The 14,657-nt window shown below is 41.5% G+C and overlaps 1 protein-coding gene across 7 annotated transcripts in view; it reads right to left on the reverse strand.

The window, feature by feature from the left end:
- DENND2B (DENN domain containing 2B) overlaps nucleotides 1–14,657 on the reverse strand; it is a 166,964-nt gene that overhangs the window by 143,766 nt on the left and 8,541 nt on the right. The window lies entirely within an intron of this gene.

Below are 14,657 nucleotides of genomic sequence, written 5' to 3' on the forward strand. Positions count from 1 at the left end.
GCACAACGGACTCGTGCGACACCAGAGAGTTTCGCTGTTGCCTGGTAAATCTGGACGATTCATATTTGCTTGCTGAAGCATAGATAGTAAAGACTACCACTGATTGTCTTCAAAAATGTGTTGTTTCTGCAAATAGCCATGCAAAATGTCTTACAGTGTCACTGCCTGAACATTCTGGTTTGTGACTTTTTTTTCCCCCAGAAGGTAAAGAAGAAACTTTGGTCACCAGCCTCTAGAGCCTTGGGTGACTCTGGTCACCTTACCTATGACATATGTGCTTATTCTCTATGTGAGGAAAACGAGAGAGGCAGATAACAATACACGGTAAAAGTGGCTGGCATGGGTGCCCTGGGAGTCCAACAAATAGTCCAGATTTCCAGGATGAAAATCTTGAGGACGAAGAGATATCTTGTGTGTTTTCTCTATAAGAAAGCCTTTAGGTTCCAAATTCTGTCTACTTTGCTTTGTTTCAACACTAAATGCTTGCTTGAAGAACCTAAACTCAATTTCCCCGAAGGATGCTCTGTTCTGCAGATACTGGTACATAATAATTCAAAAGGTCTTTAATGCAATAAAGAAAATACTTTGAGCAATGCTTAGCAACGAACACAAGCCATATGGGACTGTAGGTGATATGGATCGGAATCCAGAAGTTTAAATCATTAGATTTCTGGATGTGGTGAAATTAGCCAGGGCCTGTCACTCAAGCAAACTTTCCCACAAGGTTCATAACACAGGAAGTGTTGGGGCTAAGAACAACAACAAATGCAAGGAGATAATATTTATCTGAAACTGATCAGGTACCAACCATCTGAGAAAGATTACGTCAGCCTCCCACATATGGGTTCTTTATCGAAAAGGGTGAAATGCTATACTCTCAAACAACAGATGTGAGTGGCATATTGATTTGGATTTAAGATGCAAGCTCTTTGATTACTCTGCTCAGTTTCCTCAGAGGGACACTGCAAAAGGGTTCCCAGTGACAGAGGAACTTTTACTGAGGACTGTTTATATATGGTCCACCTTCCATATGTAAACAGGATCAAGTGCCTTGCTATAAGATTTTCCAAGGAAGCAGCACCGTTCAAGAAATAGAATAACTTTTAAGAACCCACAGGTGTTCCCCTAGAGCACTCTTGCAATCACATCCAATGTTAGAAGCCTTGGATCCCAAAGGTTGAGAAATGACTTTGGCACAAAACCCAGTGAGCTATAAACACAGAGACAACTCTGGTCAGTGAGAATGGTGGAAGACCAGGAGCATCTACTATGAGGAAGACTGAGAGATGAGGCACACACCACCTCTGCTTTCAGACCATCCCCCCCGCAAGCAAATTATATTGTTTAAGAGTGTCTGAATATAATTAGTTATAAAACAGAAACAGCCTGCTGTACTTCAGAATATTCCACAATATTTACTGTTGTTTTCTGCAGAAATCCTGATTTGCTGGCTGCAACTCCGGATCTTGGGATTTTGCTCAACACTTATTCTTAATGAAGCATTAGCTTTTCAGGTGCTCCCCTGATACCTCTGACATTTCCAGTGTCTGTCAAACACAATGTCCCTCAAGTCCCACCTGTCAAAGGTCCATTTGTGCTACAAAGCCCCAGGGCGGCTCCAGTTCAGGGAAAATTTGCTGAAGTATTAGCTGTATAGCAGAAAGCTGTGCCGATTGCTTCCCAACAGGGAAATGAAAGTGTTTCCTGTCCACATGCATGGGGTTGTTGGAAGTAGTTTGCTGTGTAATTTGAAAGGCAAAAACTTGTGGTACAATCAGTTTGGTGCCAGTTACACATGATCATAACTGATGGCCAGGTCCTTCAAGGAGTTTCATTTCTTCAGATCCTCCATCCTCAGGATTTCAATGTGCAATCCCCCAAAAGAACCCACAAACATCCAACCCCACTATGTTTTCTCAGAACCACAGACATAACAGGTATTTCAGCTGTTTGAGGGCAGCTCCAAAACACTCACCAAGACAAAACTTGAACAGAATAAATAAAGCTCACTGGTATGAACACAATTATTTCCAGCTTCACTCAGCATGACACAGCTGCCTGCAGAAAAATCATTTGATTGTTGTGGGGTGCACAAGCCCCGAGGCAAACAGTAACTCCAGGAAGAAAGAAGAGCTGCCAAGCTTCTCTCTCTCTTTTTTTCTTTGTTCTAAGCAATGTAGCACATCCTTCAAATACCAGAGACTTGCCTCCTTCTGTCCAAATTAACTAACTTACCAGCTCCTCTGACTTTTGCTTGTAGTCTACCAGCTATCAGGTTCAACCTCACTAAGAACAGTTGCAATACTCTCCTCTCCACCCTGTATAACCACCCCCCATGCCAAAATGTCACTACTTAAATAATGAAGACACCAGCAGTGTTCTACCTACAGCACAAAATCCTAGTGCTTCTTCAAATTCTTCTCATCCTTCCTTTGGTCCTTGTATTGAGCGCAAGTTTGGGGGACACGTTCCACACAGTAGAGTCTTTCCTACATACTTAAGCATGTGAAATTTTTCTCAAGGCTCTTATTTTGCACCTTTCCTATCCATTTTATACATTTTCCAAGCAAGCATGTTTGTATTCTATCCCCTCTCCCCAATAAAATCTTCAAAATTACTTCATTATCTTTCTTCAGTTTACTGTGTTAAAAATATTCTTTCATCGCGTTGATAATATCACAGCTAGAGTATCGATGTGCAGCCCAGTGTTTTTCCCTTTGTGAATCTCTCCTCCCTCAATTTGATTAACTTTGTAGAGTCATTGGAGCAGGGAACAATTGTTTTACATTTTCATCAGCATCTAGAATGGCAGACTTTGAGATGAAAACCAGTGTCAGGAGTTTTATGAAAAAAGACACAAGAAGTATACATCTCTGTATCTTCTAGAAGCATTATCCTTTCATGAAATCAAGCATTGAGATTTTCACTGGATTCATGTTTAAGGATAAGGATGAAAAAAAGCAATAGTACGGTTTTTCTCTATCCTCATAGGCACTCTTAGGCCTCATATACAACAGCTGAGACACACTAGGTTTAACCTCCTGAAAACTATTGCTGTTGATGCAGTTTCCTCTGACCAGGGAGGTCAGGGATATTTTTTGGCCAAGAACCTTAATGACCTAACAGCACTAGAGACAAACCTTTTTCAGCTATTCGTCTGCATTCTTCAGGCATGAGGAAATGAAGAAGAGAAAGCACTGAACTATGTAAAGCTATGAAGAAAAAACAGACATTCCAAGCTACAAAGCTATTCAGGTCAGCATCTCATTTAAGTTCTGGGATATAAACAATTTCTCTTCCATATGTGATAAAGATTACCATATATAATTTTTCAAGATCAATAATCTAATGCTTAGAGCCCATTCACCCCACAACATTAGAGAACTGCTAGGGGGTTGTATATTTGACCACTTTTTGACCACACTTTGAGCTGTTCAGGACACTGGTTGGCAGAGTCCCTTGGGAGGAGGTTCTGAAGGGCAGAGGAGTCCAGGAAGGCTGGGCACTCTTCAAGAAGGAAATCTTAATGGCTCAGGAGCGGTCTGTCCCCATGTGCCCAAAGACGAGCCGGCGCGGAACTAGACCGGCCTGGCTGAACAGAGAGTTGTGGCTCGAGCTTAGGAGAAAAAGGAGGGTTTATAATCTTTGGAAAAGAGGGCGGGCTACTCAAGAGGACTATAAGGATGTTGCGAGGCTGTGCAGGGACAAAATTAGAAAGGCCAAAGCTCATCTGGAGCTCAATCTGGCTACTGCCGTTAAAGATAACAAAAAAAATTTTTACAAATACATCAACACAAAAAGGAGGACTAAGGAGAATCTCCATCCTTTACTGGATGCAGGGGGAAACTTAGTTACAAAAGATGAGGAAAAGGCTGAGGTGCTTAATGCCTTCTTTGTCTCAGTCTTTAGCGGCAAGACCAGTTGTTCTCTAGATACCCGGTACCCTGAGCTGGTGGAAGGGGATGGAGAACAGGATGTGGCCCTCACTATCCACGAGGAAATGGTGGCGACCTGCTACAGCACTTGGATGTACGCAGTCGATGGGGCCGGATGGGATCCACCCAAGGGTACTGAGCGAACTGGCGGAGGAGCTGGCCAAGCCGCTTTCCATCATTTATTGGCAATCCTGGCTATCAGGAGAGGTCCCAGTCGACTGGCGGCTAGAAAACGTGATGCCCATCTACAAGAATGGCCGGAGGGTAGATCCGGGGAACTATAGGCCTGTTAGTTTGACCTCAGTGCCAGGGAAGCTCATGGAGCAGATTATCTTGAATGTCGTCACGCGTGCCGTGGGCAACCAGGCGATCAGGCCCAGTCAGCATGGGTTTATGAAAGGTAGGTCCTGCTTGACGAACCTGATCTCTTTCTATGACCAAGTGACACACTTGGTGGATGAGGGGAAGGCTGTGGATGTGGTCTACCTTGACTTCAGTAAGGCTTTGACACCATTTCCCACAGCATTCTCCTCAAGAAACTGGCTGCTCGTGGCTTGGACTGGCGTACGCTTCGTTGGGTTAAAAACTGGCTGGATGGCTGGGCCCAAAGAGTTGTGGTGAATGGAGTCAAATCCAGTTGGAGGCCAGTCACTAGTGGAGTCCCCCAGGGCTCAGTGCTGGGGCCGGTCCTCTTTAATATCTTTATCGATGATCTGGACGAGGGGATCGAGTGCACCCTCAGTAAGTTTGCAGATGACACCAAGTTAGGTGCGTGTGTCGATCTGCTCGAGGGAAGGAAGGCTCTGCAGGAGGATCTGGATAGGCTGGACCGATGCGCTGAGGTCAACTGTATGAAGTTCAACAAGGCCAAGTGCCGGGTCCTGCACCTGGGGCACAACAACCCCAAGCAGAGCTACAGGCTGGGAGATGAGTGGTTGGAAAGCTGCCTGGCAGAGAAGGACCTGGGAGTATTGGTTGATTGTCAGCTGAATATGAGCCAGCAGTGTGCTCAGGTGGCCAAGAAGGCCAACAACATCCTGGCTTGTATAAGAAGCAGTGTGGCCAGCAGGTCTAGGGAGGTGATTGTCCCCCTCTCTGGTGAGGCCGCACCTCGAGTACTGTGTTCAGTTTTGGGCCCCTCCCTACAAGAAGGACATGGAGGTGCTCGAGAGTCCAGAGAAGGGCGACGAGGCTGGTGTGGGGTCTGGAGAACAAATCTTACGAGGAGCGGCTGAGGGAACTGGGGTTGTTTAGCCTGGAGAAGAGGAGGCTCAGGGGAGACCTCATCGCTCTCTATAGGTACCTTAAAGGAGGCTGTAGAGAGGTGGGGGTTGGTCTATTCTCCCACATGCCTGGAGGCAAGACGAGGGGGAATGGACTAAAGTTGCACCAGGGGAGGTTTAGGTTGGATATTAGGAAGAACTTCTTTACCAAAAGGGTTGTTAGGCATTGGAATGGGCTGCCCAGGGAAGTGGTTGAGTCGCCATCCCTGGAGGTCTTTAAAAGACGTTTAGATGTAGTCCTTAGTGATATGGTTTAGTGGAGGTCTTGTTAGTGTTAGGACAGAGGTTGGACTAGGTGATCTTGGAGGTCTCTTCCAACCTAGACGATTCTGTGATTCTGTGATTTTTAGCATACCACCAGTATATGGATGAAGGTTAACATGTATTTCTCCTCCTTCTATCCAGCTCTTATATCTGCCTTTTTCCAAACAAAAAGGTACCTTTGTTATTGCTTCCTCCCACGCACAATTTATGCATGCAGAAAAAATAAGAAATCTGGCTCCAAACACTAGCTGGTGCTTGTAGACAATGCTGGAATATGAATAAAGGTAATAAAAGTCAGCCAATGGAAAAGACTTCCAAAGAGATTGTGGGCTTGCTAGCAAACAGCAAAGCATGGATGATGAGGGTAGGCACAGAGACAAAACGTAAGGAAAAGTAGAAGATGAGGTAAGGGGATGCCATGTCACCCAGACTCCTGTCAGTGCTCTCAGTGAGAGCGATGGGTCTAGATAGACAGCCAGGCCTGTTTCCAAGCTAAAATCCCCAAAGTTCCCAAAAGAAGATACGAGTGCGTTTCTCTCTCTTACTCATGCATACTTCACAAACCTCCGGAGACTGCTCTGCAAACTGGAACGATAAAACAAAATGTCAAGACAATAAATGGGGCATTGGATCTCTGCTGTTTGTTAGAGGAAGGCCCTTTCTGACTTGAAGGCAGTAACTTATTTTCACTTCATAAACAGCAAAGCAAGGCAGAGTAAGCTTTGTCTTTCGGAATGACCTAAAAGAAGATAAAGCAGCACAGCCTTTCTTTCTTTCAATTTTTCTCTCAAATTTTCCTGCCACCTCTTCTTTAGTGTCATAGCATCTACTATCTTTACTTTTTTTAAAAAAAAAAAAAGTTCCAGGAATTAGTTTTATTTTTTAATCAGAGGAAACTCATTACAGTTCCACCTCTGCTCCCAAACTCGTATTATAATCCTAGAAAGCATGACTGTTGCAATATATCAGCAGTAAAACAGTTTATCATTTTTTTCTCATGTACAGAGTAACATTTAGGTCTACCTTTAGCCTTATTTTCTCTTTTCTTTGAGCAGGAGAATTTCGCTATTATTTATCTACAAAATTCATTTTGTTTAGAACTGTAAGCTTAATCTCTGAAAGAAAATAATAGTACTTCTGCAAAAGCAGTAGATCAAAGAACTTGGTAAACTACAGCAAAGTTTCACAGAGGACTCAGAAATCCAGCTGCATCTTTGGCATACTAGGCATCTCCAGTTATTACATGTCATTTTATTTCCTTCTGCTTTGATTTCTTAATCTACAAAATGGAGATACTGGCTAAAGTCATCCAAAAAACACAACAATCTTCAAAGTTTCATTCTTTGATTTTATTTAAAGTTTGAATGAAACAAGAAACTTTGTGTTACACACTACGAATCATGCTGCTATGTCCATATAAAGCAGTTGCTGGGTGTGTTTCTGCTTCAGTTAGGCCTCTGTCCCACTCTGACCCTTAGGAAACTCTCCTAGCATAAACGTAATTCCATGAAATATTCAAGAGTATCAGAACACCATATTTAAACCATACTTCATTTAATCAAAAAGATTCAATTAGCTTTAGAAGTTGCTTTGATAAGCTTGTAAAGCACTTTGGAGAGTTGCAATGAAAAGCACTGTGTTGGAGCTAAGTATTATCACTTGCAAAAATACAAACTGAAAACTTCAAAACACGTACAAGAAACATCTTTAAGTTTGTTTTTTTTTGCTGTTGTTTTGGTTTGTTTGTTTATTCAAACACCGCTCCAAGTGATGATATTCCACATGGAAGAATTTCAAAGTCTTTACAATTAATAACTAAGGACCTTGCGAAAAGTTTGAAAAATAAATAGTGAAAAGTGGGCAGTGACATGAATAGCTTCATCTACTGCCGAAATACAGCTCTCTCTGGAGTGAAGCATAAACCTCATTTAACATTAAAAAGCCACAGAAGTATAGAGGGTACAAAGGAAAAAATATTATTGTGTCCATTTAGAGCAAGAGGGGAAGCTTGTGGAGGCAAAAGTACAGTTAACCAAACTAGAGTTTAAATAGCACCTTGTGCTTGATGCCAGATTGGTCAGAAATATCCCATGTTTCCAAATTTGGTAGTCTTCCACGGATGAGTCAAAATCGTTCCGTCCAACAAGCCTCTGTAGGGGCTGGTAAGGGTAGAAGAGAGGATTTTTCGGTTTGATTTGTGAGCTAACTTAATCTGTACTGTTTACAATTGTTTAACAGTGTTGGTGGGCTGAGCTTTTGTTATCTTTAGATGACACTTTAATGTTGCAGGGCAATCGCTATTAGATTCTTGTAAGCCCAGAGCGCCTAGAGCTATTGTTTAAATCTGAGAGCTGCAGAAAGGCATGAGTGTTAAGCCACTTTAAGTCCAGCACCTGATTCACATGTCATTTGCAGACCGTGGTATCCGACAGAATTGCACTCTCAGCTGCCTGCTGTACCACTGATAGATGTCTTCTCCATTCAGGGGGCAGATGCCATCCACTGAATCACAGAACTAAGCATGCTCTTGGGAGGTCTCCTACCCACACAGAGAGCCTTTCTCAGTGCTGTTTAGCTCATGAGAAAATGCTTAGCCAGAAAGTCTTAGAGGACCTTGCGAAAACTAGTTTCGCATCACACGCCTTGCTTTGCCAAACCCACCAGTCCAAATTCAAAGCCAGATTTCACACTGCTTCATATCCTGCTGAAAAATTTACATTCTTCTTTGAGCAAAGGTAAAACGCTACTACACTGGGATTTTCTCACCCTTTTACATTCAGCAGAGTAAGAAATGTTGTGTGAAGCAGGGGAGTAGGGTGCAGGCTACTTTCCTAAATCAGTACCTCAAACACTATAGCAGCAAAGGCTGAGGTTCAGCCTGACAGTCAGGAAGACCACTGTAGGTGGTCATCCACAAATTCCATCCAGGAGCACGCTCCATGCAGTGGAGCAATCCTCCAGGAGCAGCTTTCTAGACAAATGGAGTAGAAACCCACATGATTAAAGGCACTTACAACTGCAGTCCCAAATGAACAGCAAGTGAGCATCTCTCAGCCCTAAAGACAGATATATAACCCTGATCTTGTGAACTATCAGCCATGGAGGAATGTATGTTTGTCTCTGCTTTTCAATTTGCTTGGTGTTACTATTGAACATAGTACAGAAAACTATCAGTAGATCTGATTTCCAAACAGGAAACGGAAGTCCTGGGAAGATCTAATGTCTTTTTCACCTTGTTGTTGCAGGTTTTTTTCCCCACCATTACTTCAATATCCTTGTCTAAGAAGCACAATATCATTATGTTTGTATGCACTTGCATTTTGCTGGGATAAAATAAATATTTATACAGTCCATGGTTTAAATTTCTATTTCCTCTATTTTAAAAAACATACATTATGAAATGAAAAAGAATGTGGTTTTTTTGTTGTTGTTTTGACTCAAAAAACAGATGTGATTTCAGTCCCAAATATGTAGTTGGCATTTGGCCTGGTGTAAAGGATGTGCTTGCACTGCCTGAGGATGGAGCAGCTGTGGGGCCAGGGGGCAGGTCACAAACTGCCTAAACCAAGGACACTTTACAGGAGTGACTGTCTTGGGACAGAGAACAGCTCTGAGGAAAACAAGCAGCATGTATACTAAAACCACTCTAGTTTGGTCTCACAATGTACAAGCTGAGAGCACTTACAAAATTCTCTATCCCTTTAGCATCCCATCTTCCCCCAGCTGAACTAGAAACTGTCATCCACCCTGGCCTCTTTTTTAAAGTATCCCCTGCCATCAGCTAACAAGGAAAGGAGAGTTTCTGGAGTAACAACAAAGCTAGTATGGTACTGAAAGAAACTGTTGGCAAGCACAATAAAGTGTTGTCATGAAAGATCAGCCAACTTAGCTTGTGTGCCAGGCTCTGTGGAAGTGCCCACATGAATGTGCAAAAGGACCCAAAAAACTGCTAGGGGAGAAAAAACAGCAGCTCACTTTGCCAGCCTGCATCCCCTTCACAACAGAGGGAAGAAGCTTACAGTTATGCTACTGAGCATGAGTAGAAAGCCACTACAGAAAGCAAAGCACAGCTGAGGACATAAATAAGGCTTCTGTCACCTGCTCATTCTTTTCCTTCTGTCTGTATTTTATCCACATAGGGAAAAAAAAAATGACCCAAGTGTAATCCATTTACACTGTAAAAAAAAAAAATGTATTTTGCAAAAGGTGCAGCTAGGTTTGCTGCAGAAGTTACTCTAGCAAGTCAAACTGGAGGCATACGTAAAAAACTATCAAAGTTTCTACAGAATTTAAGGGACTGAGAAAGAAATAACGGTATTTGAGAGGCTATTACAGAGAAAGTGTTATCTAAAACCCAATTTAACCTGAAAACTTTAGAGCACAATAAATGTGCAAAAGAAACCTATATCCTGTTTCCTATTAGGTAGCTTCCAAACAGATTTGTTACACATTTAATATAGCAGTGAAATAAAGTATTCACAGAGCATGTTCAACTATAAACGTATCTGTACTGTTTTCTTTAAATGAAAGTGTAACCTGATAGAAGCTACAATTATGGGGCAGTGGGAAATACGATGAGAAAAAGGAAAGTCAGAACTTCTGCTGCATCACAAAAATAATATAACAGTGCCCTTGTGCAGTGCTGCTTTACTAGGCCTATAAAACCTATGTGCTTTGAGCCTCTAAAAAGAGTGTCAAGCTGGCAGCTACTGAATTGTCAGGTGCCTTGGAGGGTCCAGAAACTTTGAGGGAATAGTCTTGAATACTCTTTGCTAGGTCATACATCATTGCTATTCCTTCCCTTCAGGGCTTCACCTCATATTTGGCGAAGGAGTGTGGCTGCAGCTACTTCCAACATCAACACCTTTTCTTTGCTTGGCTAAAGGTGTCAGTGCAGAACAAACATGAGGTATTGCCTGTCCAAGTTCAGAGCTCCCTCAGTCAATCGCACTCCTCAGGCTCAGTCTTCTGCTCCCTGAAACTTTACAGTAAAACTGCCATCAGCCTTCAGAGTGCGATTTTAGGCCATCACATCTTTTCCAGGTTAGGATGGAAATGCAACAAAATGCAAAATATGAGCATTTAGTAAGTTAAGCTCCTTTAACATGCAGATTTCAAGAATATGAGGAGAGACATCAGTTATCCCTTCAAACGCACAGAAATACAGAGATTACAGGTAATGAAATGACTTGGACAACCTCCTAGCAAGTCAGTAACAAAGCAGGTAGGAGGACACAAGAGGTCTGCAAGCTAGTATCTCTTTACCTGGGGTTATATCTTTCTGTGGACATTGTACTTAATAGTAGGTGCTTCTGGAAAAGAAATCAGTCTCTTCTGAGGAAAGATGAACACATTCTTTTTTATGAGTGATTATTCCCAGAGTGAATAAAAATCAATGGGATAAGAGTATAAAAACACTGACATCACAAAATAAAGCTATTCTCTTCTGACTGAGTATGAGAACAAAAGGAAAGCAGATATTTTGGAGTAACATTGTTTTAACAAAGAGGTACTTTTCTGTTTCAGCGGACATGTATACTGGCATATATACATGGATAAGTAAATATCTTTAATACAAGGAAAACACTGAAACAGTAAGTTGCAGACTTCTGCTTGCAACACTTGATCATACTCCTAATGAGAAGATTCTGAGTTCCCTCTAAAAAGAGCATGGGGATGTTTTATTGTTAAACAATTAGGTCAAAGCCACGCTGAGGATTTTGGTATCTGGTTCAAACTGACTTTAACGGAAAATGAACATCTAATTCTCATGAGTGACTTAGCAAATCTCAGCAGGGTGGAAAAAAAGCCAGAGCATTTTTTTTAATCTATTTCAATCTAGCCCAGTGAAGGCTTTGTAGAGAGCTGAGAACCCATAATTAAAGATAGGAAATTATGAAGACGGAAAAGATCATTGTCTCCCCCCCTCCCTGCTCAAAATAAATTTTAGGAATAACTGAAACATCTGTGTACTAACTTGCCTATCAAAGTTACCTCTGTTTACACCAGTAAAAAAGGGGTTTACACCTAATTTAGTCAGCATATGGAAAATACTGTTTGGAATATTTGTGAAATTATATGGCTAAGTTATCATCTTCTGAATAATTGTGATAAATATAATCCACATAAGAGGTATGCCTGTGCTGCACATTGATGTACATGAACACATCTTTGCTTCTTAGTAAAGCTTTATATAGATATACTGGGGGGGGGGGGGGGGCATTTACATACAGAATCACTGCTGACTTTTAACCAGAAAGAATGGCTATGACTAAATCTCAAAATATCAAACATAAGAAGATACAGAACAACTCACACTTTTCAAGAAAAAAAAAAGACTGTTAACATCATATCTCTATATATAATTTAGTCCATTATTACATGCCTACTACATATTTGAGATTAAGACACACAGTATTAAAAGCCTAAACTATCCTGGCTAGTCTCATCACCTAATCAAACAAATCTTGAATTAAGTAACCTCACCTTCTAGCTGAAAAAATGTCATTTCAATCATTGAAGGGCAACAGCATTATTGCCATCTCAAAAGCACTATTCTGGGTATGTATTTACAGTTCAAGATGAAAGATGATAAGATAGCTTGCTGCACCATATAGTTCTAATTTTCTTTAAACTGAAAGTGGAGGAAAAAGGTTTTTTTTCTGCTTCCAAGATTACCTTCCTGAACTTTCTCATATGTATTGATACTTCCCTCATCTACCAGGGCTATGTGGGGTCTTTCATTCATTAACACTGCTAAGTGCTTTGAGATTTACAAATGAAAGATACATGCATTGCATTTTTTAAGAGATGCATGCATTGCATATATAAAATATAGTATTTCACTATATTTCTGCCATTTTAAATTGTCTAAATATAGCTTCTGTTGTTTTATTATTATTATTGTCAATTGCCCTACTCCATAAACCAGTAACCCTAATTTGCTTGAGAAGCCCTCAGAAGCTCTCATCCAGTTTTTGGAAGTTATGGAGGTTAGTCCATTTGTTGTGTATTGGGGGGGGGGGGGGGGGGGAGGGGGAACAAAACAAAACAACAACCACCTTATATACATCAAGTCTTGGATCAAAAAGTCTCACACTGACCACTCAACATTTAACATCATGCTAAACCTCCATTAAAAACTTCCTTTCAAAACAGCTGACATGTACCTGCCTTTTATTATTTGGTTAACTAAGAGGAAGGGAAAAAAGAAAAAAAAAAAAAACTGAACTCAGAAGAAATTTGAAAAGTAACAGCCAAAAATACAGTGCCAGGTGAGCAAGAATTAAGTAAACAGTGCCTACACGCTGGGATAACTCACCTGGTCCAAATCACACTGCTTTGTGTGGTCTCCACCCCAGCTAACCTTCTGACTACATGTTTTTCTGGGCTGGATGCGCAGACACGGTTGCCAACCTGTTCTGCTGCAAAGCATATGGGAAAGGGAAAAGGAAGTTTTGGTCCAAGACAAAGCAGTATGCTAGCCAGGATTGGATTCCTGCTGTTTTATCCATTATCTGTAGGTTCATGAATATGCGTGTTCTTCAAAATTCATTACGTATATTCATGTGAGAAATTAAAATGTTACTGAACTTAATTATTCTGCTTCCAGGGCATACCTGTAGCCTGGAAGCTCAGATTCATTTCTACAGGACAAAAAACTCTATCAACTCTCAAAATTTAAGATTAGGCTAGATGCTTCCTTCTGTTGTATCACAGTCTACCCACAGTAGTTCTGGGTCAACACTAGTATGTCAAAAATTCATCTCGTTAAACTCATACTCTGCATTATTAAGCTCTCTGCTAAAAACGACAATAGGTTGAAACATTAAGCTTCAAAAGAGAAGCCAGTTTTACGCAGGGCATAAAGTAAATTCTCTTCTTTCTCACAGGGTGTGCTGTTATGCTAGGTACTAACCTCTTCAGTGTATCTGTTGGCAGAAATAGCACAATATATGGTGATCCACCGAACTGAAAGATGAGGTAATCATTTCCCCTCAACCATGTATCCTGGTCCCCCCGCCAGGGAACAATCTAATCTCATGGAGGTGGAAGGACGAACAAACAGTGTCTTTTTACCCTCTGCTGTTATTCTCTCTCTCCCTAAAAAGTGCTTGCCACTGAAAATCTCGCGGCTCTCTTGCTGTTTCATTTTGAAGACATCATCTTAACTCCACATTCATCAACTTTATTAGTTTCTCAAACTCAAAGATAACTGCCTTGTTGGGAGACAACTCAATAGCAAACAAAGGAAGGGATAACACAGAACCTTTGTCAGATCTGTTGTAGGATGTAAAGCACAGGCTGACATCTCTCTTGATGTTCCAGTAAATACAAATCTGAACATCAGAAACTGCCCAAGCAGAGGAATATGTCACCAGCTGACATCCTGCAGCTCAAATAGTAGATGTCAGGGAATATCTATGACAAACAAGAAATCCCAATGTTCATAGGTGGCTGAAGAATCTGTTACCATTTATCCCCTTCACAGATTCTAACAAACTCCAAGCCAAAGTTAGAATGGGATCCACAAAATCTAGATCACACACCCATATACAGCCTGGATGCAGCAAAACTAGAGGGTATGACACATGCAGGTTGTTAAAGCCTATCTGCTAGGTTTTGAGAGGGAGAATCAAGGAATAAAAGGAGAAAGAAGAAAATAAAAAAAAAGGAAGGCAAATATTTTCCTGGGCGATAGCAGGCAAATTTGCCTGAAGAACAAGGCCTTAAATGAGGCTTTACTTGCGTATAAAATGGCAAGAGTCTGAGGATCCTCATCTCTCCTGAATTTACCTTTTCCAGAGCGTTACCTGTGTTGTACAAGTTACATGGCCACAGGAAAAGCAGGGCAGTCCAATGAAAATTCATCCCCAGCTCCCTGTGGTACTGGATGAGGAGATAGCTCTGTCACCTGGCAATGATATCTCCCTTTGTTTCCCATGCCTAAGGACATTCTCTGGAGAGAAAGAGCAATTCTTCTGCTGGCTGCTCTGCAACTATAGCAGCAAAAGCCTCAGAAGGTCCTGCTGCCAAGTTGTTGGCAGACATTAACAACCAAGGGCAGTTATGGCAGCCCAGCTGCAGTCACAACCTCCCTATTCAAATAGAGAACTGTGTCATGTGAGATCTTAACTTATCCTTCTCCTACAAACAGAAGAACAGAGGTTGAAGC

The sequence above is a fragment of the Cygnus olor genome, chromosome 5 (genome assembly GCF_009769625.2).
Source record: "Cygnus olor isolate bCygOlo1 chromosome 5, bCygOlo1.pri.v2, whole genome shotgun sequence".
Lineage (NCBI taxonomy): Eukaryota > Metazoa > Chordata > Aves > Anseriformes > Anatidae > Cygnus > Cygnus olor.